Raw genomic sequence first — 21,702 nt, 5'->3', positions numbered from 1 at the left:
TTTAAGAAAATCCCAAAAATGTTAGTGAAATTTTCAACCGGTACCTAACTTCGTATGAATATTTTAAAATCTGATAAAAGGAAACGACGAACGGTCATAGTCGTATAAGTGGTTCATAAAATATTTGAACTTTTATGATGGCTGATGGCGATGTCCAGAAATGCAATTTGATTTTATTCGTTTAAAACAAAAAGTAATAAAAGAATGATCAAGATATGACGTTCGGACTCCGGACAACGTTTATAGCTGGTAGTTATATCGATAACTTTAGGAGATAAAATTAGATCATATTTTATTGGACTGCAGTTCTATTATAATCCTTTGTTTTTCTTTACATGCCTATTTTTCTACATATTTACATATATGTACAAAACTTCGCGCCTATGTCCCAGGCAGAGACTTATCCAATCTTTCTACATGTCCTTGTCCATTTTCTTCTCTTTATAAATAACATCAACATTCCGTGACAATCTACTGCTGGACTATGAGTTTTCTTTACAATAGATTATTTTATATAGTTTTCACGCTTTTAAGGTCCCTGTGTATCTTTTTCTAATGTTACACTTTATACTTTATGTCTATTAAATAACATTATTTTTTCAATGCATTTCCCAACAAATATCAATTCTACCATCACATAAATTAAAGCAACTTTATGTCACGATAAATACTACTACAAAAGTCATAAAGCCCAGCACATACAAAGGAAAAGCAAACTTCAGTCATCGGAAATATAGTTTACATTACAAAATCAAACAGGAAATCCAATCTATGTTGATGGAAAAATCAATGTCTTATTACTATTACATGCAAGTACTTAAGTTGTTATGCTATGATTATGAATTTAAATTTTAATGGTAAGTTCGTGTTAAACGCTAATGACGTCATAATGTTTGGTTTCGAACAATATGGATTTATAAAATCGTCGAACATGTTTATTAGAGACCGATTTCTGTGTTCAATTGAAATTTAAATTTGTGTTCGAAGACTAATTTTTTGTAAGATAAGTGTGAGGTTGGTGAGAAATCAATTTTGTTTTAAATTTTGATAAAACGAAGAGTGTATTTGGGATAAAATGGAAAAGCGCCTGAGAATTTTGTCACAATTTGTAGATCATTATACTAGGAGTAAAAGTGCTATTTTGTAGCCTATTTACAAAAATAAATGAATTGTTCCATCATTTCAATATTTTATATAACATAGTTTAGTGTTTCGAATAAAACAAATACAATTTGTATAAAAGATAGTGAACCTATTATGAACATCGAAAGTAAGTTGATCAAAACTTCATCGAATTAGCATAACCCTTACAAAATTCCAATCAATTTCATTTAAAATTCGATCCATTATTTAAAATTACAAATGAGAGGATTATGTAACCCGAAAGGTTTATTCGAAGCAAAATAATTACTCAACTTTGAGAACATCGTTTTGTAAAAGTTTTTGAACAAACTTTTTGTTTTCTTTTCAAGGTTTACTGTTCTCAATTCTATTGAGAAGTAAAGATTTGTTCTCTTTTAAAATGGCTAGTAAAAGATGTTTCGGAAAGGCTTTGGCCCGGAGCGGTGTATTGTGAGCTCCGAAATGTAGTGCCTAGTCCATGCGAGATACTGGAATTGAATTTTAAAGGGGAGAGTTCATGGTATTGTTTGTCTTTTATTTTATTTGTAAACTTGTCTAGATTTTATTCAATGTGATATCTTTTATGGTTAAAGGTCAGTGGATTTTACTTTTATTTCTTTCACCTATCATTCAATTATTATCAGAACTTATTTAATTTTCACAATGCTGAGAATTTGACAAGTTATTTCTGTCTAACCCAGAGGTGATGAATGAAATGAATCCAAGATTAAGTGATCTGTGATTATGCTTACATTTACTCAACCAACATGGCTAGTGAAAAGAGCTTCAAATTAATAAGTTCTCAAGAAATAATATCTGATAGTTTATTTTCAAATTAATGTTTTCCAAATAAACTTTGAATTTAACAGAATATTCCTTTTAATAGCTATAGCAAAAACTTATGTTATAATTAATAAAGATCTCTTATATTTTTGCGTAGCACATTATATTTCTTGGAATTCTTTTGGATCAAATAAATCATTAATTTTGACGAATTGTTTTCTGTTTTATTGCAAATAATATTTGTAAATTTGTAAGGGTCTTTGATCAATAATACAGTTTCTAGATAAGTGTCCTAGAGCGAATTATTTATGTACCTTATTGAGTGATGATTTTTTTACGTGTTTTCCCAAATAATGAAAATTCATTTCTTTCTTAAAACATTATGTTTCAGAAGCTAGATATCTATTAGCAATCATATAATTTATTTAGTGATACGACTTAAAACTACTACAAAATAATTCCTAAATCTAAAAATTAAAAACACAAAACATTATATATAAAACTTGAGAACCTAAGCAAAACCATTAGCACTAATAAAAAATAAAATAAAATAAAATAAATACCTAAACCATATAGTCGTTGCGGTCTTGACTTTCTTACCTTATCTGAAGTTATCCTATATGAGTTTCCGAACTAATTCCCTTATAAACTTCGCGGAATCTTAAGATGATATTAATATTTCATGAATCCTTGTCTATCCAGCGAGCAACTCCCAACATAATCACGTTGAGAAAATCTTAAAATTAATTCCTTACACAGCTTCGAAAGATTTTGTGTGCGAAAGTATTATGGAGTTTGTATTTTATTAGTATAACAACTTCGTTGTGCTTCCGGCAAATTTTTGGTTTTAATGTTCCCGGGTCTCTTCAAAAATGGATTTATGGGAACTCTTCAAAAATCAACATAATGAGCTCTGCGTTTGAATTTAATAGATGTATACTCACTTAGGGCATTGAAAAAATAGATTAAAAACGGACTTAAACTAACTTAAAACTAAAGAAAGCTACGAATTACGAATTTATAACAATTAAAAAAGAAACTATATTACAACCTATCCTCTATGCTATAATTTTATATAAATCAACGTCACGTCTAATATATCCTCGAAATAGGTAACCTAAAAACCAGAAAACCCAACAAATAGATACTACAACGATAGATAGAAACAGGGATACAGACAGAGAATTACGGCACGTTTTCTAATGCCAAGCTGGCCGATATAATGTACACCATAGCGCGACTATTTCGATCAACGCCATCTATCGAGGATAAAGACAACTTGGATTATTTATTTATACTCCGTTCGGGCATTTTCGTACTAAAAGTTTAATTATATTGAATAATTTTTTTCATACCTTTTTACTATTTATTTACTTTTTTTCGATGAATTAAAACAATAACATGAACCGAAGTGTGTAACTCGACATAGAATTATCGTTAGAGCATTTTCTTTGTACTAAATATTTTATTATATTGATATTATTTTTTTCATACCTTTTTACTATTTATTTACTTTTTTTCGCCTTAATAACATGAACCGAAGTCTTAAGATCGACATAGAATTATTTATAAATAATTTATTTCTTATTTTTATTTTTTGATTTTTGAAATAAAAATATATCTATGTCCTTTCTAAGGTTCTTATATCTGTACCAAATCCTCCGTCAAATAGTTGCGGAGATTAATGGTATAAGCATAGAATGTTCGACGTGATTCTTTAATTTGACATAACTGAACCGATTGACATGAAACAAACACTAAATGTAAATTTAAGCATCACAATATATTCGTGAAAACCGCATCCAACTCGGATCAGCCGTTTCTGAGATTAGCGCGCACAGAAACAGACAAACAGACAAACAGCAAAAAAAAAGTTACCATTTTTGGGTTCGACATCGACATAACAATAACCCCTGCTATTTTTTTTATTTTTATTTTCAATGTACAGACAGCACTTTTCTACGATTTTATTATATGTATATAGATTATAACAACTGTTGTGCTAATGGGTGGTTTATGCTGAAACTAAATGTTTAATTTATTGTATAATTTTGTTACGTTTTTATATAAAGTTATGATTTTTTATATACAACGTCACGCCTTTTATCTCGAAGGGGTAGGCAGAGGTGCAGATTACAGTCCGTAATGCCGCTATACAATTTATACGCACTTTGCACTATTTGTGTACAAGTCCTACCATTTTTTTTTCGGCTTTTCGAAAATTTCTTGGTAGTAGCATGGAGTTTAGAGTTGTGCCCAGTATATGACAATAAGCTTTTTTAATATCCAAAGAAACATACTTTTTTTCTTCTCGCCTAATAATATCTTCAGATTGATTTTGCTGTCCTTCGGACTTTAAGTGTTCCTTTTCATTGATTTATCTACTGTAGATACCGGCTAATAGGAGTTGTAGGGGTTTTAAGAGATTGTAGGACTTGTACCATTAAAAAAAGTACTTACATACTTTTTACTAGTTACGGTAGGTACAAGTTCTCGGTAATAGAAGGTAGACCTATTGTCATACACCGAGTTGAAATACAGACTCTATGCTGGTACTAACAATGTTGTATGTTCGGAAACATAATAGCCATAGGTATAGATAATCAGTGTAGACGTAAAATGACACACACACAAGTGCACATTACAGCACGTAATGCCGCTATACAATGTACAGTTGTACACCCACTTTTCACTATTTATGTTATAAGTCCCATGTAATAGGGGGTGAGTCTATTGCTATATCCTGGACACAATTCCGGACTCCGTGCTACCGAGAAATTTTCGAAAATCCGAAAAAAACCCAGTAATACTTTGCCCGACCCGGGAATCGAACCCGAGACCCCTTGTTCGGCAGTCGCACTTGCAACCACTCGACCAACGAGGCAGTCTGCAACGGCAACGTAAAATGAATAAATAATATAGTAGCAAAACAGTAATACTTGTCTCTCAGGTAAATAATTAGTTCTGTGAAATTGCGCAGTTTGTTGCCATTAATTCCTGCGATAAGCTGCTACATTTATAATCAATAGAGCAAGAGACTCGACGTTTACTCACGTGTATCCTGCACGCGTACATATTTAAGGTAATCAATCAAAATACAGTACTGTTTATTCAACTCCTTACGTAGCGTTTTGGATTCTAAGAAGCATTAAATTATGTGCTTGGTTTAGACGTTTTAAGCATAGTAAGTTAATAATACAACATTAATAATTTCTATTACTCTAAATTTTCTTCATAAAACACTGCAATATTAAAGGTTATTCAGTCAAATACGAGTATATTTTTTTGGCAAGGATTATTCAAATATACATATCAATTCAGGATAAAGAGCTTATTGATTTATGTAAAAAAGAAAAGATACGTTTTTACAATAACGTAAATAAAGTTAAATAATTGAAATGCAGTAAACTGTCACAACTGCTAGAAGATTAGGCAAAAATATTCCGTTCAGTAGGCTGCGCGACATTGCCGTGACTATACGCTGCTCATGATGAAGAGTTTAATTAATTAGTAGCGATGTTTCATACATTTACGTTAGTAAATCCTGATTTTTAATTAATTATTTTTGTGTTTGTGGAAGGCAATAGGCTATAAAACACCGCATTACGATCAATAGGAGCTAAGTAGCGGTTAAAACCTTCCGGGAGTAGCTACTATGATATATATATTTACACTGGAGCAAGTATGATGCCATAGCTAGTACGATATACACCTTTTCAACATATAGAGGTACGTATATAGGTTTAGAAGTTACTTCAACTATAGTTAACTATTATGGGAAAGTTCTCGTTGATACCTTTTGAGTGACGTAATACGTCTCAACTTGGGAGAATAGTTTGACACTACAATAGCAGTCTTGTTTACGTTCATTGTGTATTATTGTTCAAGTGGGTGATCATTCGCGGAAGGCGTGGCGCTGGTCACTTGTATTTGGATTAGATGATCTGTTTGATCCTGTTATTTAATACATTTGTTATTTTTGTTATTCTGTGAAGTATGTAACATTAACTAAAATAACGATTTACTCACGTAAATATTACTGAGAAAAGCTCTACTAGTTTCGAGTCACCGAAGACTGCAAGTCGGCGCCGCGTCTGCACACGCTGCTTACGATAAAGAGTCCCACAGTGACTAGAAACTAGTAGCGCTTTTCTCAGTATATCTACGCGAGTAATTAGAGATTTATGTATGACTAGCTTCCGCCCGCGACTCCGTCCGCGCGGATGTCGGTCTTCGCGTGGAAGTTTTATTTCTCCATTTTGAGTAATTCTGACAATGACATCTTATAAATATCTATTAGACCCAAATACGGCGAGGCCCATAATAATTAAGGAGATCTCTCTATTGAACTACTGCTGTTGAGCTCGCGTTCTGTAAAATAAAACTGAAAAATAAAGATTTTTTTCTACGTATTTTTCCATGATAAAAAGTATCCTATTTTATGACCAGGATAATAAGGTATTATACCAAGTTTCATCGAAATCAAACTGTTAGTTTTCACGTGATGCCTGAACGTACAGACAGACAGACAAACAAAAAAAAATTTAATCACATATTTTTGTTTGGTATCAATCCAGTAACACCCCCTGCTATTTATTCTTTCAATATTTTCAATGTACAGAATTGACCCTTCTACAGATTTCTTATAATATGAATGAATGAATGAATGAATGAGAGTGTTATAAACGTAAGAGTAGACAAATATAATCAGGAAGCTCCGAACTGCTAAGCTATCGGGAGTTATACGTGTTATTGTGAGTCAACCATAAAATATAGACATTTGCTGTCGTGGAATTATTTTAAACAATTTTAAGGAGAACATTTCCGTCATACATGATTTCTGTGTAGCTTTAACCATTAAGGCTGCACACGCGACGGAAGCTTAAAAATGGAGTAAGTTCTCCTGTTTTCCCAACATTTCCCTTCACTGCTCTGCTCCTATTGATTGTAACGTGATGAAAAGTATACTATAACCTGCCCAGGAGTATGAAGAACAATTGTACCAAGTTTCATTGAAATCTGTCGAGTGGTTTTTATTTCTATAAAGAACATACAGACAGACAGACAGACAGACAGACAAAAAATTTTCTAAATGCATTTTTGGCGTCAGTATCGATCACTAATCACCCGCTGATAGTTATTTTGGAAATATATTTCATGTACAGAATTGACCTCTCTACAGATTTATTATAAGTATAGATAGATGATTTATGTCCCACGATATTTATTATAAAAAGTATACCTATACTATTTCATCAATCATACACGTAAAGCATAAATATCATAATACTATACATATACATAGTAACTGAAGAATTATGAATACATGTGAAAGTACTTACTATATCTTCTTAAAGATACGTTTATTTAACAAAGCAGTAGAAAAATTAAAAATTAAAGCAATATAATAAGAAAACTGTATTACGTTAAGCCATATAAAGTACTATCACGTTTAATTTAATAAATAAAAAATGGCTTAGGCCTTAGACAAAAAGTATTTTCTTGAGAAAAGCATGTACCTAGTATATCACTTGTAATTTTTATTTTTCGCTTGGGATTATAGCGTGTATAAAGACTAGTCTTAATGTTTTTAAACTTAAGGTCTTAATTCAGTTACATAATTTTGTCGAAACTAAATCAGTCTTAAGCTACTGGCTGGAAAACTTAATAGATCAGACAATATAATCTCGAGAAATAGTATAACAGGTTGTCTAGTTCAAGATATAAAAAGAGTTACACGTGGGAAAGCTATGCTTCAGCACGAGTGAGTCGGCTTGATCGGAGTGATATCACAGTCTCATAAAAAATGCTGTGAAAGAATACTTGTCTTAATTTGTGAGTAAGTCACCGGAGAGGCCCTCTCTCCAAGACGCACTCTTGAAGCCAATCCCAATGTCAATCCAATAATGATTCAATATCAAAACTATGCAACCCTAATTAGAATTATTGTTGCAGTTAGAATAGCATTCAACGCATTTATAGCAAACATTTAGTTCATTCAATAAGCACGTAATACGCATGCAATGGACACTAGTGTTGCAGCTCAAGAGTACGAATTTTCACAATATGATCATTGGAATTGGATTCATGAGAAAAGCTCGTAGGTCTGTGCCAACAACGCCCGTTCTTTGGGGGTGAGCATATTATTTTATTAACAAAGTCTACATGGATTTAATGTATAGTAAGTAATCATCATCAATAAAAACCTAAGACTAAAAGCTATATCCGAAAAAGGATTAATAATAACATAATACCAATATACCTACTTATATCGAACATAAGCCTGTGGACGTCAATAATAAAGCGATAATTAAATAAAACCAACCAACAATCGTGAACAGTGTCACCGCAGTTCACACAACAATCCCACTCGACTACGTTTTATAGATAGTGACGGTGCAAATAAACACGTGTAAACTTACACGTGTCACGTAACCAAGTTGTAATAAAAAGGTTTATGTAATGTAGGACTCCGTACGTTTGATAGGTTTTAAAAATACTGGCCGTCGCGTCTGTACCTTAATTTGAGGTCCGCACATAAAATACACCCTATATTTAGATTGGGTAGTATTTTTGTTGAGACTGTTTTTGGGATAAGATTGAATTTTGTCTGTTTTAGGCACCTGTAAAATCCCTTGTATTATTGCAGGAATACCTAGGCTACGGTACCTACATAACAGTAGGGTTTTTTTTGAGGGGTGAAAATCATCCAATGTTTTCTCTAGCCTTGAGCGAGGTGAGAGGGGGTGTCAGACTCTCACTGACTAAAAACCACCCTGTTCCTACTCCTGCTTTTCGAGCTGCTTTCGAACTCAGGCACCCGCTAGGCAATCCGTAATTCCGTGTCGGCATCAGCCCTACTGGGCCCCAACTGTGGTGGTCTGATAGCTGTTTGAGACGCGGAACGCAAGGATGCATAAATAGGCTGATCATTGTTGATGAAGCGAAAGAGGAGTTGTCTCTGCCCACCACTGTTTGGAGACAGGCGTGAGGTTATGTATGTTTGTGTGAAAGCAAATGTAGGAAGGTAGTAAATACTATATACTAAATCAAATAGCGTTTATCCTACCTATCAATTCAGTTTAACACTAGCCTACCTGATGTTTTTGTACCTCTATCTATCTATCTTAATTACTTAGACAGTTCGCTCTTCGATGAGAAACACTTGAAAGACAGTTTGAAAGATCTTGTTTTTGTTTGACGGATAACTTTTTGTTGAAATAAATATTTAAACAGTATCGCCGAGTCTTGTTGAAATGTTACTGAAGTCTAAACGAGACTTTGATACCTTGATTTGTTTATTTATTTCCATATTTTTTTTACTTCCACGCTTAGTTACAAAGGGAATGATTTGCATTCAATATAAAGTGATCGGGGGTTTTTGAAAAGACTTTTGTTTTTTTTTATTGAGTAAGCCGGAAAACGATCTGACGGATCACCCGAATGAGTAAGTAGTCAACTCGGACCACATGCCTACGGCCCATTTGGGACGAGTTGGGGAAATTAAAAATAAATTAAATTTTTAGTGGTCAACTCGTCCCACGTCACTACCACAATGAGATAAGGTACAGTCAGTAGCAAAAGGGTTAGTGTGGAAATAATAAAGTTCTATTACTTTGTTGAAAACAAAAGATTTTCTAGGAACTTCATTCTATCTATGTTATCATTTACTTCATAAGTGACCGCCATGACCATTGTTTAAGCCACACATGTTTACTATTCTTAGTAATTTTGGATAACACATGAATTTGTGCGATTGCTAAAATAAATTGAGCTAATAAATTATTTAACCGACACTAAAAAAGAGGTTCTTACTTCGTAAGGATGTTGTTATATGAAATAATCTATAAATAAAACGAAAGTAAAGAAACAAAACAATAAAAAAATATTTTTAATCTTGTGTTGCTAACTGTACCAAACATTGATAAAGTTTAAAGATCCATACAAAAAAAAGTGGGACGAGTTGACCACTAAAAATTTTATTTATTTTTAATTTCCCCAACTCGTCCCAAATGGGCCGTAGGCATGTGGTCCGAGTTGACTACTTACTCACCCGAATGGTAAGAAATCACCGCCGCACTTGAAACACCAGAGGCGTTATAATTATGTACGTTTCCGGCCTGGGGGTTAGGAATTTAAAGGTTGTTGGGGGAATCGGGGATTGGGAAGGGGGGGGGGGTAATTGGACCTCCGGTAACCTCACTCATACAACGAAACACAAGGTAAGTTGTTTCATGTTGGTTTTCTGTGAGGCCGTGGTATCACTCCGGACGAGCATGGCTCTCCCACGCTTATGTCTTTTTAATGTTTTAGTATGTTTACGATTAGTTATATAGGAAACGAAAGTTATATTATTGAAAATATTTTTACGGTATTTTTTGTATCGATTTTTTTTTTAATATAAAAGTCATTGAACGTCATAGCTTCACCTACAAAATCAGTTATAACTTAATATAGAATAGGGTTGTCAAGGTCTAAAAGTAAAATCATTATAAATTATAAATAGATGTTACATTATATAACAGTAGCAGACAGTGGCTCGACACTTCAGTGCAATGAACGAACACCGCCGACAGATGGCGCTTTAATGAGAACTTCTCACACACTACCACGTGTTTTAAGTTGCATTATTAATTTTGATTATTAGATACTTATAATCCGATACAATGTATGTATGTGTTGTGATTCCGAAATGATTTCTATTTGATAAGTTTTAAAAGGTTGTGAAAATAATGGTTGTCTTTTTTATCGTCTTTACTAGATGAGATTATCTTTGTTTGAGTTTTATCATCATCATCATCATTATCATATCAGCCACAAGACGTCCACTGCTAAACATAGGTCTCCTCCAATAACTTCCATATAGGCCGGTTGGAGACAACATGCAACCAGAGGCTCCCTGCGACTCTGTATTGAGTAAATCAGCTACTATGTTATAATAATCTTTTACATGATATTATAATTTTGTCTCCTTTTTATCTAAAAAATACGCCTAATATTGTCTATTGTCTATTTACTGAATATGATAGACTTAAACGAAGACATCCATCACATAGCGCTTGTATCTCTAATGGGTAAACAAACTTAAAAGTGTTTACGGAAAAATACTACCTAAGTGCCGTCTGACTAATTTCCCTAAGGGATTGAATATCAATGTGTGTTGCTATTCACGCTTAGTTGCGACATATTGTATCTATTGGATTTTATCATAAAATATTACTGGCTACTACCATGAGGTATAGAACTAGTTACTCCTTCTCTTCCCTTGGATTTTACCTTGCTTTCTGGCTCCAATTTCGGAGTGCGATGTTCTATAGCGTATTCTTCGATATTCTGGATCAAATTTTTCTTATTCCCGAAGTGGTAAGCAGAGGTTCAGCATGCCGCTATACAATGTACACCTACTTCTCAGCATTTGCATTATAAACTATTAAATTTTAAGATATTAATACAGATTTTAAACTACAAGCCCAAAAATGGTTTGAGCAATTAGAGTTGCAGTGAGGTGTGTACAAATTAGAGACATTCAGTAACAGAATAATTTTAATTTTAATTGTTATTCTCTTTTACTGGGATTTTATGTCCAATTTTTTTTTTGTTTATTCACTTTATACCTTTAGCCCGTGTCAGTCCATTGCTGGATAGCAGATGCGGTCCTCCTCTATGTTAGAGGGATTTGTCATAATCTCCACGCTTATAAAGTCAGATGGAAATCTCAATTTAAAAATGTTTGGGTTTGTTAGACGGAGCTGGTGCTCGGTCTCTGTTTAATATGTTGTCCTTTAGTCCCTAGTAGTTTTGTAGGTTAATTATAGAAAGCAGTAGGGATAGTGACACACCAATAAAGACGAATTTTGTATTCTCTCGGACTTAGATGTCACCAGGCTATCAGTTTTATTAGCAAAATTAGGGTTGTAGACAGAACAACTAATTGTTTTAAAACGGTTTTATTTGACTTGAGTTGTTTGTTTGGGTCAAATTCAGTCATTTACATTTAACCCTTTTCTTGACTTCCGATCAATCAGATATTAAATTTAGTACACACTCTTTATCTTGATGGCCATATAATATTATTATGAACTCTTTAAAATAAAATATTAAATATATTTTTATACATTACTTGTTTTATACGTATAAAAACATCATGCAGCATCTTTGTACATACTTTTTTAACACAGAGTACAAAATATTTCCCTATAATCTTTTTCACCATCACGAAACCTGTTGACTCAGAGAAACACCAACTCCAAACAACAATGACATCACATTCCCTAACGTTGATAGATCGAAATAGTTACTTTACGCCTAATAAATGAAATCGATCAAACGAATTTCGTGCGTATCACATTACTTTAATTTATCACTAAAGTCCATAATCAATCACCAACCGACAACTGTTTTCGTCTTATCAACAAGTTTAGTTTGCTAATCAAAGTTCAGTCATTACTTGGTGTAGGTATGTGATATGGTGTCACACAGATATAGCGTATAGGAAGTTCCTGATAGGTTTGTGTGTAGACGGATATTAATCGAGGCTCAATTCCGTACTTTGTTATGTAATTTGTTGTGAAGTAAATAGACATACTGTTAGTATACATAGTTAGGGTCGGTAAAGATGATTATAAGAACAAAATAAAGTAATGACAAGATAAGTGTGGACTTATAATACACATACTAAGTTTTTAGACTACTTTCATGTCGCGTATTTTAAACGTATGGGATGTTTAAATATTGCAACAGTTTATTGCGCAATAAAAAATAAAATTTGCGCTCAGGTTAATTTAAATAATGATTTCACTAGAAAATTATACTCAATATTATCATTTTTATATCATTAGATACAATTTATTTAATAAACCTTTCGTTACATTTCAGCAAAACTATTCAAGTTCCAGCTATTTGCCAAACATTTTCATTGAAATACAAAAGATAATTGACCAATAAAAGTTTTATATAATACCTTGATAATTTTGCTAAATTACTAGAAACCGAGTTAAATTCGAGCATTAACTAGTTCATTGTAATTAAGATAGTTAGTATACAGTAAACGGTATTCTAACTAATAGCTTTAATTTCACAAATGGTGTGGTTAACGAAGTCAGTTAGGAATAACTATGAAGTTAAAAGAAAATGTATTAGGTATCTGAAGGACGAATTGTGTATAAATTTGTATAGTATTAAATAAATAGTTGTGGAATTAAAATTAATATTTTTGGCTAAATATTTATTTTTATATCCATTGCTCGGTTCCTACTGATCGTAGCATGTTTTTATAGTCTTTTGTTACGACAGGGGTAAACCTTCAAAAGGTGCCTATCTTTCTGGGGATAAAAATCTAAGGAGTGTGGGATTTTTACCTCACTAAAACTATCCAGTAGCCCTCAGCACCTGTAAAGGGCACTGGATCCTCTTATCCTAAGCCTACTGTGATTGTTTTTTTTTTATAGCATTCCTTGATAAATTGACCATCAAACACTAAACCAATAATTCATTTTCAAAACAAATAAACAATTTCAGCTTTATATATTGAGTTTGTGTATAGATTTCAATCTGTAAACTATGTTCAGACACTTTTAAGATAGGTAAACATACATACATTTAACATTCTTAGATGAGTTAACACTTAGTTCAAGATGTTACAGAAAAAAAAACATCAACAGCTGAAACGTGCCCAAAAGGCAGAATTGCTGCGCTGAGTGCCAATGCGGATTCTTTCATAAAAAATAGGCCAGTCGTCTAGTCACAAAGAATCGTTGAATTGTTCGTCTGTTTTTTGTTTTGCTTTTATGATATAGGCCGGCAAATGAACAGACGGATCACCTGATTGATGGTAAGCAATCGGTATCGCCCATGACAACCGCAATACCAGAGGAATTAAAACCGCGTTGCTGGACTTTTGGGAATTAGGGATTTAAGGATTGGCAATTTGGAAATTACGGGAGAGTTTCCCAAACTGGCCCATTCGTGCCGAAGCATGACTCTCCAACGCTTAAAATATACATATTTCGTTTTATAAAAGTGACCAACGTTAGCTAAGAATTGCTAATGGTTCTAATTTTAGCTCAAATATACTAGTAACAAATTAGTTACCATCAATCGAAGTCAACACTTGCAATAAATCTTTATTGCAGATCGCCGCCAACCTCTGACGGCATTATTACTACGGCGTAGCTGACGTCACTGCTACGCGTGCTACGACGTAGTCGCTTATATTAGATGTGCTACGCGTCGATTGTTAAGTTGGTTATTGAATTTTCTTATAGGCGTACCGTACAATAATATAGTCTTGTATTACTTTACAAAGAGTAGCAATGTTTAAAATAGGAAAGTAAAACGATAAAATTGAGAGCACTGATTTCTGTTATCAGCCTTAAGCTAAGATAAGTGATATTTAACGTTTTGGATTTCATAAATCTATTAGTGACACCTAGCAGTACAAGTAAAGGGGTTTATTTAGGTCGTACGTCACTCAAAGTTACTTTTTGTTAAGAGATCGTTTAGGGGTGGTCGATAAAAATCGCCATCAGACATTTCAACATGTTGACTTGAAAAAAATACTTATAATTTAATCCTTTTATTCCCCCATTTCACATAGTTCACATGTAGTTTCATAACCAATTCCAATCTACATTACTATAATGAAATGATAACTCCATTTCAACATCTAACTATGTACGTTGCAATTTGCATAATCTTCATTCGATACAGTCATTATGATTATTAACATTCAATTCAATCAATAGTTGGTTTCGGTCGCTGCATTTGATCAAAGATGGTTTGTGGTTTCAATTACCTGTTGTATAGTTATTGATAATGTCCAATTAATTGTGTCGCTCGCTCGCGTTTGTGATCACGTATTCAATATTTGCATGCCTAAATATCATGCATCCTATATTGTGTATTTGATAATACAATTTGCCTAAAATCGTTTTAAGAGACTTGTTTTGGCTTATAAATTTCATTTCAATTAATAATCTTTATGTAATGATGTCATTTAAGATTAAATAATGCTACATACAACTGTGTTTTAATTATGTCTTTCGTGAGACATACTAATTTATTAATTATGTTTTTCGGTTTATTCACGTAATTATTTGACTAAGAACTTGACTAGTTTTAAGCCATGCGAGAGGTTTATATTTATACGTAGCATTACGCGACACACGACGCGGTGACTGTCGCGCTGCTACTGAAACTAGTCGAGTCCCTTGTCAAATAATTACGTGAGCAAGCCAAAAAACATAATAATTAATCTATAAAAAGAGTCTTCAAAAATATGACTAGATTAAGTCAAAATGTTTTCAAAATACTATTTTTATACAACGAAACTAATTAATATTCACGCAACCTTCTTAATATTCCGCTACACCAATGCAAGGTCATCAATTTAAGCCTACTTAAATAAAATCCCTTCCTGAAATACATATTCATACAAAAGACAAGACTAATATCCCTTTCAAAGGCTTCGTTAAACCACTACCTGTAATTCAGGAGTTTGGTTAACAGGGTGGATGAAACGCATAAATTAATATTGTGAGCTGTACTAAACTGGGACACTTGAACACTTGGCCAAGGTTAGACTTGATTAAAGAAATAATTTTCTCGCCTCTTGACCTCGTGGTTACAAGACTTCTGGTGTTATATAAATAAGTATTGTGGACTCCGTTTTTCTGTATTCTGTTTGTGTGTTGTGGTTATTTATTTTATCTTTTATATGATACAAGCCGGTAAACGAGCACCTGATGGTAAGTATAACTAGCGCCACCCATGGACACCCGAAACACCAGATGTGTTACAATAACTTTGCTGACCTTTTGGGGGTTAGGAATTCAAGGGTTGTTGAGAAATCGAGGAGTGGGAAGGTAATTGGGCCTCCACTTTATGTATTTTGTTCAATTAATCTGTTTTATATGGAATCTCAGATTATGATCACTCAATTATACCTTTACACGAAATATCTACAGTTATATGTATATTAAGTTGCATCATTTAATTTTGGTCCAAATGTACTTAGCATAATATAATACAGACTATGTTCTGAAATGGAAAACTGATCGTAGTAAATAAGTCACCTACATACTTATTCTTAAACCACTGTTTGCTAAAAATAAGAGCGATTTATTCATCTAGTACGGTACGATATTAATATCTAAAGTTTAGGTGAAGGTAAAATCTGCTTGTAACTATGTATGTCTGTCGCCATCGATCCATAACTTTCACTATCCTGTGGGAATTAGTACACGACCTACATTTAATTTGTACTGTAACTACTTCGCTAGTTATCTTTATTTGTTTCGTGACTCGTTCAGTCTGTTCACGTACTTGTATGTAACTTATATACATAGTGAATTTCAATACATTTGTGGTAATAGTGCCTTCGGCAGATTTGTCAATATGTCATGATGCCAGAATTTTGGCCAAAAGGCTGGCCACGCAACACATGACTGACACGGATCTGACGATGCAGAATTATCGTGTCAATTAGTAGTTGATTAAACTTGTATATAGGTTTTTAAACTCACATGGTCACTAACACTAGTATTAGATTAGAACTTGAAACGGGATATTTACCATGTTTATTTGTAACTATGAGTTTCCGATATTTCGGCACTGTTGCAAGCGCCATGATCACGGATGAACTGATGACTGAGTTCATCCGTGGTCCCATTTCATGTTCTAATACAACCAATAATTTAACAAATATGTGCTTTGTTAAAATATCTTCTCTATCAATACAAATAGAGTGTTGTCTACAAGTTCCTAGTATCTCTATTTCATTTTACATTAATTAACAGTCCAGTATCTTAGTCTAACGACCATCCTGACACGACAACCATTTTCACGATGACCTGTCTGCGGTGATGGAATTTTAATGGGGTACGCCCCAAGCTATTTAGTCAAATGGCATCGTTCGAAGTTTCTTTACTAAACTTTTTGGAATTACCCACAGAATACGTAATTATTTCGTTTCCGAGTTTGCTTAGAGGATTTTTTGTTGGTTTTAAGATGTGCTAACTCGATTGTTGTTGTAAATGTAATAGTCCTTGAATAAGTGCCTGGATTGAACTAAAAATCACGGTTTAATCACGTACATTAATGGAGAAAAGCTCTACTAGTTTCAAGGGACTTTTTATTATGAGCAACGTGCGCAGAGGCGGCGACGTCGCGCAGCGTTGATGGACATGTGAAATGTAAAATGGCATGATGAAAAGAACCTTTTTTTGAGGGGGGAAAATCATCCAATGATTTCTCTCGCCTTGGGCGAGGCGAGATGGAGTGTCAGACTCTTACTGACTAAAAACCACCCCGTTCCTACTTCTGCTTTTCGAACCGGAGCCCCGGTAAACCCGCTAGGTAGTCCGCAGCTATGAAAAGCACTTTACGAGTATGTTGAATTAGTCAACATTTACAAGCCAACTTATCTTTTTTTCTTATTAAAACTTCAAATTATAACCTTTTTTAAAAAACATTTTTAATACAAAATGAAATGAAGCTAAGCCCTTCGAAGTAAGTGTGAAGTAAATTGAGTAATCAATTGAAAAATAGTGTTATTAGAGAAAATTGCGGCTTGAAAGACGATGTAGTGACATGGATTGAAAAGGGAATGTTACCATGGTTTGGACATGTAGAAAGAATGTATGAAAGCCGTTTTAAGAAAGAAGTATACAAAGCGGATATGAATGGGACCGTCGATAGAGGACGCCCTAGCCGGACATAATATATATCGATATATTGACCTGATTGGCAATGTATTCAAGAAGGGCCAAATTAAAAGCACCCTTAACCGACGAGCAAGCATGAAAGATTGATGACTGTTGATGAAGCGGAAGAGGTGCGTGAGATTTGTAGCAATTGGCGTCCATAGTCCCCCATGGAATTCAGGCGTGAGGTTATATTAGTTAGGTTATGTTTCAATGATCATGGTCATTCATGTGCTCAACAACTTAACATAGACTTAAATTATCTGACATAAAATGACAATGCCAGAATCTCTATAGAACTTTGCCCCACCAAAAAATATAGTATACAGGCATGTCAAATGTAGCATTCTATTGCTGCTCTATTAGTGACAACTAAAAACACGATTAAAGGCCTTTAGACTTTGCGGTTTCTATATAAATCTAAGAACAAAATATTACATTTAGGTTAGGTACCAGTTTAGGTTAATTGCAGTTATAATGGTAGAAATAATTAAATTAGTTGCTTTATATTATTACAATGCTATCAGAGGGTGTTTAGCTATGAAAGGCAGGAATGTCATCACCAATATCACCTTTAGTAATTCTACTTTTAATTCATCTGGCATTGTCATTTGCACATTATTCGGCCTTCTGTCAATTACTGTAGACTTATATATGTATAAGTCACCACAATAACTGGATGCTGACGTCATTTGCACGCACTCTATTTAATTCTACTTGTACAACGTTGCTAGGAAATTATGTAAACTTCCTCGATGACGTCATAATGTATTTGTATATACGTTTGTACGTACTGTACTGTTCGATTGATTATAATGTCCTGTTGTTAGTAAGTGGTGTATAGGAAACTGGGTTAAGGAAAATTGTTGTTATGTATTTTTAATTTCACGTTTGTGGCGTGATCATAATACGTACGTGTGTGTAATGTGTAATGTTGATGCTATTTATAGATTGTGTTTATTTCTCCATGTTTTTCCTAGCAGTGGTGGGGTATTATTTTTGTTATTGATCTATTGTTATCATTTACACTTCGTAATTGTAGGACTATTTAGGGTTTACCTGTTAATATAATGCTCTAGTCTAAGTAACATGATCAATAGATCATCAATAGGGTTAAGAATTTAACCGGACTACCCAACAAGTTACCGGGGCTTCGGTTCGAAAAGCAGGAGTAGGAACGGGGTGGTTTTTGGTCAGTAAGAGTCTGACACTTCCTCTCGCTTCGCCTAAAGTGGGAGAAGTGATTGGATGATGTTTCCCCTTTTAGAAAAAACTTATATCTAGACGAGGAGAGGGATGGTATTTGGAATGTCTTAAAGCAAGGTATCTTTATTCATTATATCCAAATTTTGGTTTGACCTTAAATTAAATGGACTCAATATATTTATGATTTAGAGGTTAAGTACTCGTAATACTAAAAGGAACTGAATGGTAACGTTACTTAAGTATTTTTACCGTGCCAATTACTAATTATAGTACTAAGTAATATTAGGTACTAGACGAAACTAGAGGTCAAGTTTTACTACTTTATTTTAACGCTAGTTAAAGCAAGCAAGCTAGTTAAATATCCAAGTATTTTAGTCTAAATGGTTTGAGCTTTTAATGCTAATAGCAAAATTAATGAATATTAACTTTTAGATTTTCTGTTTTGTTATATTCAAAATCACTTAAATTTTAAAATACATCCATTTTACTCCCAAATTATAACAAAAGGCACTTCCAAACATAAGTTTTACTTTGCATACTTTAGAAACTCATATAAATTTGTGAGTTTCTAAAGTATGCAAAGTAATAGTAAATAAGTATTTAGACAGTTTCCTCACAAGTATCTCTTTAAGACCATGCATTTTCACCAAATTAGTCATCAAAAATAAAATAAATGTTTTAAAATCACCATCTCTGCTTACGCCTTTTCTAGGAAAAGATATTATTACCTCCGCCTACCACCGTATTGAATATATTTCTAGTTCTAAGGGTTCTGAGGTTTGCGACAGCTGGTTTTCCGCCCTAGTAAATAGCAGGGGACGCGTAAAGGTTGCGCTTGACTACTTTAGATAATTGTAGTCCCCGATAATAGTTTATCTTTTAGATATACATATATCTACTGGTACACGAATAGAGAGTAGATTTACTACTCTCTACAAATGGCTAAAAAGACTAGTAAATAAATTTTCAAATATTTTGTTAATAGGATATTAATTATGTTCAGCTATTTTAGAACAAATATTTATTTATTAAGCAGAATTGTCTCAATACTAGTTTTTGACTCTTAATATACATGTAACTCATTTCATTGGTGGTAGTATAATGCATTTGAGATGTACAAAATAAATGTTTTTCAATTCTAGATTCTTTTTTGAGAAGGGGTCATCAGCCAAAGACTTCTCCCACCTGACTAAAAACCACCCCGTTTCTACTTCTGCTTTATGATCTGGTGCCCCGCAGTACGTAGGTCTAGTAGATATATCTAAGTCGGTGGTTTCGGTGTAAATATATTTTTTACATTAATTGTTATCGCCTGAATAGATAAGCTTTTATTAGGAAATGGCATAGTTAGGTTGAATAAATAAAGCTAATCACTTTCTCTATTTAGATAATCCCTACTATAATAAGTCCAGATCCTGTTACACTATACAATATGAGTAATATCCAAAAAATAATAAATAATTATCTATCTATACATATAATAAAATCGTAGAAAAGTGCTGTCTGTACATTGAAAATAAAAATAAAAAAAATAGCAGGGGTTATTGTTATGTCGATGTCGAACCCAAAAATGTAATTAACTTTTTTTTTGTCTGTTTGTCTGTTTGTCTGTTTGTCTGTTCGTCTGTGCGCGCTAATCTCAGAAACGGCTGATCCGAGTTGGATGCGGTTTTCACGAATATATTGTGGGATGCTTAAATTTACATTTAGTGTTTGTTTCATGTCAATCGGTTCATAAATAAAAAAGTTATGTCAAATTAAAGAATCACGTCGAACATTCTATGCTTATACCATTAATCTCCGCAACTATTTGACGGATTTGGTTGAAATTTGGTACAGATATAGTTTAGAACCTTAGAAAGGACATAGATATATTTTTATTTCAAAAATCAAAAAATAAAAATAAGAAATAAATTATTTATAAATAATTCTATGTCGATCGTTACACGACTTCGGTTCATGTTATTGTTTTAATTCATCGAAAAAAGTAAATAAATAGTAAAAAGGTATGAAAAAAATAATATCAATATAATAAAACATTTAGAGAAAATGCTCTAACGGAGTATAGATAAATGTCGATCGTTACACGAGTGTTATTGTTTTAATTCATCGAAAAAAGTAAATAAATAGTAAAAAGGTATGAAAAAAATAATATCAATATAATTAAACTTTTAGTACAAAGAAAATGCCCGAACGGAGTATAAATAAATAATCCAAGTTGTCTTTATCCTCGATAGATGGCGTTGGGATCGAAATAGATCGCGCTATGGTTTCGTTACATTCATTTGGTTGGGTATCGGCCGAGCGCTTCGGTACTATCGTAGAAAAAGTGTATTATCAGTCGTATGATTATTTGTCTGTAGTGGTCCTGCTGTTTCGTATATTCTAAATTGGTTTCGTTGTATTTGTCAATTAATAAGTTTATTTGTTGGGTTTTCCTGGTTTTTTGGTTAAACTATTTCGTAGGTTTAGTTTGATATCGATTATTAGTAGTTACTGTAGTTAGTTTTTTTAATAAAATTGTAAGTCTAATTTTTTTTTTAATTAGATTTAAGTCGTTTCTTTTAAATTATTTAGTTTAAGCTTGGTTATTATAGCATAGAGGATAGGTTGTAATATAGTTTCTTTTTTAATTGTTATAAATTCGTAATTCGTAGCTTTCTTTAGTTTTAAGTTAGTTTAAGTCCGTTTTTAAACTATTTTTTCAATGCCCTAAGTGAGTATACATCTATTAAATTCAAATTCCCTGGAATATCTTCCACATCTCATTTTTGAAGAGATCCCGCGAGATCGGGAACTATGTGGTTAAAACCAAAAATTTGCCGGAAGTCACTATTCCACGCGAACGAAGTCGCGGGCAAAAGCTAGTAGAACATAAATTATTTCAACT

At 33.1% G+C, this 21,702-nt stretch overlaps 1 protein-coding gene across 4 annotated transcripts in view; it reads left to right on the top strand.

The window, feature by feature from the left end:
• The window catches only part of LOC118269237 (uncharacterized), a 178,695-nt gene that overhangs the window by 81,267 nt on the left and 75,726 nt on the right, over positions 1 to 21,702 (top strand). The window lies entirely within an intron of this gene.

This window comes from Spodoptera frugiperda, chromosome 2 (assembly GCF_023101765.2).
Source record: "Spodoptera frugiperda isolate SF20-4 chromosome 2, AGI-APGP_CSIRO_Sfru_2.0, whole genome shotgun sequence".
In the NCBI taxonomy this organism is placed as follows: domain Eukaryota; kingdom Metazoa; phylum Arthropoda; class Insecta; order Lepidoptera; family Noctuidae; genus Spodoptera; species Spodoptera frugiperda.
This window is presented reverse-complemented; position numbering and strand designations above follow the sequence as displayed.